Below are 5,591 nucleotides of genomic sequence, written 5' to 3'. Positions count from 1 at the left end.
CAAAGTACTTCGCTATCTATTCAAACTCCAATGGTCTCAATCTATTTGCCACCTTCCGGCCACCATGATCAGTGGTGGCAGCACTAGAACTACCTGTAGCCTCACCATCGAATTTACAGTCTTTACTGAAACTAACCAATGGTAAATTACCATCCTCCCAACAATCCCATAAGCTTATGTCTTTAAGGGGATCCAAATCGTGAAACTCATTTCTAGAAATGATGTTTTGATCTTTGTTAAGTACTGTGGAAACGTTCTGATCGAGCACTTCATGCAATTTTTCCGACAACTCGTAATCATGATGGTCGAGCATGTCACCACTGCAAAAATCCAAAAAAAAAAAAAAAAAAAAACTCAAGATAATCAAATCCAACACGATGAAAGACTCTTTTTGATCACTACAAATCCAAACCATGTTTTGATCAAAATAGACAAAATCACTTTTCTATGCGAAAGACGGGGTAATGAGTGACGTTTATATATACCTGAAAAGATCTTGATGATCAAAGTACTGAAACCAATCGAGGTCATCTATGGGGTTTTGATGATCTGCAGGTGGATCCATTTGTGAGGGAGAAGTTAAAAGTTGCGGTAAGAATGTGATGATTTATATAAGTGAAGTGGGAGAAGTAATTAATAACAAATAAAGAGGAAATGAATATATATGGTCTTTGAACTGTAACCTTCTTCTTCAATTCACACACATATACGTATATGTTGCCGCAAATTATGACTTATGTGCCTCATGCATTTAATACATCACATGCCTACCGCATATTCTTGACTTTGAAGCTACGTACCAGTTTCAAATTTCCCCAGTAGCACACTTTTCATTAGAAAGTACTCCAAGTCTTCACACATGCAAATTATGACTTGTGTGTCGCTATAGGTAACTAATAAAATTTTATTTTTTAACCCCTTAAATATCAGTACAAGCTTCTAACCTCGACGTTTAAATTCTAAATTTCTTTTTATTACTAAAACTAGCATCGATTCAAGTATATAAACCATGAATCTTGAGAACACGGCAAAACCCAAATAAGACTTATCATCTATGTAAAAAAAAACTCAGGGTTTTTACTAGTAAATCTATCAGTGGCGGAGCTTGAACAATTAACTTGGGGGGGGGGGGGGGGAGAAAATATTATAAACTGAAATTAACATTAAAAAAAACAGATTGTTTTCAACAAATAAACACCAAAAACACCTAGAAAAAGAATTACAACTCAGCCCGACAGCCTTTAATGTCTTTAAAAACAGATTATGAATGATATATTAGTAAGCAGACAACAATTTCTCTTTCAACGTTTTCATCTTTCCCATGATTATATCTAGAAAAATCAAAATGAAGGAACAATTGATCCAATCAAAACAAAATCAAATTCAAAATTAGAACAATAACCAATAACTCATTTAACAATAACCAAATCAATCTTTGTTGTCACTTTTCAGTTTTGTTTGAAGCTGACAAGCTGTTAAGCATAACCAAATCAATAACCAAATCTATAAGTTCATAACTTATAAATCAAATTGGCAAATCGCCAAATCGCAAATGACAGCCAAATTAAAAGGAAACTCAGTAAGACAGTAGTAACGCATAAATAGGCAACAAATTGACAGAAAACAGCAGCAGCAGTGCAATACGCCAACACCAACAATCAACAATCTTACAATCAGAAAAGAAAGAACATCTGAACAGGATTTGGGTCTCGGGATTACATACCTGATTTCTGTGAAGTGAGAATGGGGACTTGGGCACTTGGCGATGGCGATTGGCGAGAGTGAGACCAGGCGACTGACTTGGCGAGACAGCGACAAACGAAGAGCAGGCGAGATAGGCAGCGAATTGGGAAAATGGGGATGAATCGATTTTGATTTCTTGATACCGCTTGGTCGCTTGGAGAATTGGGAGTATTGGACCATTCTGATTAGGAATCGGGAGGGGCCAAAGCCCAAGTTTGAAGATAGCAGGCCTATAACTATTTTATTTTGAACTACAATTCCTACTTCTAGCCCAATAATACTACACCCCTGGAATCTATGATGGCTAGTGTAAACATTATGGTCATATATCATTAAGATTCTATGGACTTAGAATGTGTGATTCCGCCTCATTCCCTGTTCCTTGTTTGGTTGTGGGCTTAAGGCGGGGTCACCCATCCGAATGCCCTTGCAATCTTAATGATATACGACTAGTTTACGCCAAGCTACTATAAAAGAACTGGTAGGACTTATAATGCAAATTTCGTCAAAATTTGTTGAAACATTCGTAATGATGGAACTCGCTAACTACGTTATAAAATATTCATAGTGGTAATACCAAGGATAAAACAGGGAGTATAAAAGCACACATAGAATACTCTATCATCCCAAAACAATAAACTCCTTTTAAATTGACTCAGTTCAAGTTACAATAAGAAATTTCCAAGGTCATCATGTGACATCAGGAGGGTTGTTCCTCACCATAATCAATTTCTTGTACTACGAAAAGTTTTCCACATCTTTTTCCAAACTCTTGAAGTCCCAATCAAAATGCAAATTTCGGGACGAAATTCCCTCTAACGGGGGGATGATGTGACAACCATCAAATTTCGGTCAAGTCAAAGTCAAACAAAGTCAACTAGTCAAACCGGTCAACTCCATTAACCCTTGTATGATAGGGTTTACGTTATGTAATCACTGTATAATTCGCTATTTTAATGAGAAAACATCATTTGGAAAGTTCATGTGTTTGATTTTCCTTAGCCTTAACAGTGCTAAACAATGAACCAAAGCGATAAAACACTATTGCACAATCATCGGGATTGTGTAGGACACTAAATCATGGCTTAACGGGGTCTATGGACCTTGCGTTGCGAAGCCGGACACTCAAAAAGATCACAAACGAAACCTCTCGCAATCTCATTCAAACCCTACTCAAGATTACTTGACGCTAATAGGATCGAAACTCATACACTACGATATAAATTGACGTTAATAGCAACATAGTATAGTAGAACGTTATAACTAAAATCAAATTAAATTATGATACCATATTAAAATCAAATCAAAGTATAATGCTCTAATTAAATTTAAAAGAATCAAACTTGAATGCTATAATTAAACTTCAAATCAAAGTAGATTGTTATAATCAAATAATAACTCATCTTTTTATAAAACTCCATTTTTATAAACTTTACATTAAATTTTATAAAACTCTTATATTAATTATGTAAAAGATGCTTGTGTTAGTGGGAAATTATGAAGACCACCAAAAGCAAAAAGATTATTCCCATGGTCTCCCACTCACACCTCCCATCCACTTTCCTTTCCTTTTTCTCCCAACACATTATTCTCTTCACCACTTAAACCTTCTCTAATCTTTCTCTCACTCTCAATCTCGAAATTTCCTCCAAGAATACTCATATTCCATCCAAGAACAATCTATTATACTCAAATCTTCATCCCTCTTGAAGCATTCATCAAGGTATGTTGTTAAAAGTTTCATATTCATACAAGAAACAAATTAAATCCACCAAAATATCTAAAACTCATTTTATGCATAAACCTGATTTTTCTCAGAATCCCATCAATAAAATAAGAAGTTCTGGAAATTTTCAGAAAATAATTTATTTTTATTGAATTACTATAATTATTGCAATAAAGTAGGGCAATAATTCACATAAAATACTTTTTTGCATTCAATAAATTCTGAGAAAATTCTGGGATGACTTGTATACTGATTAAACATGATATATGAATTTTCATGCATTTATATTACTTTTTACTATTATTTATGATTTTATTGATTAATTAATAATGAAATATATAAAAAATATTTCCCATAGTCACAAATATCTGAAACTTATACACTGAGCTCTACATCATGTTATAAAACTATGGTTAATTTTACAGATTTTTTGAGAATCATTTACTATTTTTCCCGAATTTTGTGTTGTTTAATCATTAAAATATTAAATAAATACTAAAACAGTTCAGAAAAATATACAAATTTTACACTAATTCATATTGTATGAAATAATGATTTCCTAATAATTTCATAATTTTTCAATACTGTTTACTATTTAAAACTATTTTCCTAAGTATTTAAGCATGTAAAAATACATTTTAATGATTATTTCATATAAATAATTGTTAAAATCTGTAAATAATTATAATTGAGCAAGTTATTATTTTAATAAGAAATTATTAAAATCTGGCCTAAATTGAAAATATAAATTAATTATGCAAAGTAAGTAATTCAATTTAAAATTCATTTAACAAATAAATACCTTAATATTATAATCAAAATGAACTATTGTTAATTCATCTAATATAAGAATATGTGTCTAATTATTTGTATTAATACTCCATTCTCGTTTAGCAGTTCCTAAACCAAAAATATTAATTATATTAGGTTCTACGCCATTTTGACCCGAATCGTCTATCGTACGACACACGCATTTCGTTTTGGGACTAATGTGAGTAATCTACCCCATATTTTATAATTTTCAATACTTTTGGGGTGTATCATGTGGTTCTAATATGTTCCAACTTCATTTTATTGTTTTATCCCAATTGAGACATTGTTGGGACATTTATACGTGAGTCATTAATTGTATAACTATTGTTTGTTTACGCTACATGTACTTGTAGTGCATTATCATTTTTAGTCTAATCTCCATGACTATGCCCGTATTCTTGAGGTACGTTATGGACAATAATAGCGCTATTGGGTTGACCACCCCGCCTTGGGACGCTAAGGTGATTGATCGCACGTGGTTGAGTGTGTATGATGATTAGATGCTCCATCCTATATATATTTATATATATATACATATGTATATATAGGGTGAGGACTTATTGTTGTTGTTATCATTTGTTAATCAATTTTTGATTTATAAACCGTTATCTCAAATACAATTGTTTGCCGACTTCAAAAGAAAACAAATTTCCAATTATAAAGGTTTCAACTTCATAATTTTCTCTACTAAAACTAGATTACTCACCAACTCTCGTAGTTGACCTGTTTTTACCCATGATGCAGATTTGAAGAATGAAGTTGATGAAAAATAGGTTGTGCCTTAGAAATCCACAAGACTATTTAAATTTGATGTAATAAATGTTGTTCGTATTTGGATTTGTATTTGTATGTTGTGGATCTTGTTTGCATACTTAGTACTTAATTGAATCTAATCATATTATAACATAGTTGTCATGAGACTTTGAACAATATATCACGCCTCGATCGATTCCGACAAGGATCAGGGTGTGACACTAATGAATCCCTTGTCTAACAGCTCCTGCAGCTGTGTAGACAACTCTTTCATTTCAGGTGGAGCCAACCGATACGGTGCCTTGGCTATCGGAGCCGCACCAGGGACTAGGTCGATCCTGAAATCCACCTGTCGCTCCGGAGGTATCCCAGGAAACTCCTCGGGGAATACGTCCGCAAACTCTCGTACCACGGGCACATCGCCCACCGTCGCCCTACCCGCCTCCTGGGTATCCATAACATAGGCGACATAACCTACGCAACCCTGCTGGAGGTAGCGCCTAGCCCTCGCTGCCGAACATAAAGCTGGTCCTCGCTGTGTCCTTTCGCCCTGAAC

This window comes from Lactuca virosa, chromosome 1, assembly GCF_052849685.1.
Source record: "Lactuca virosa cultivar CGN04683 chromosome 1, Lactuca_virosa_CGN04683_v6, whole genome shotgun sequence".
In the NCBI taxonomy this organism is placed as follows: Eukaryota; Viridiplantae; Streptophyta; class Magnoliopsida; order Asterales; family Asteraceae; genus Lactuca; species Lactuca virosa.
This window is presented reverse-complemented; position numbering follows the sequence as displayed.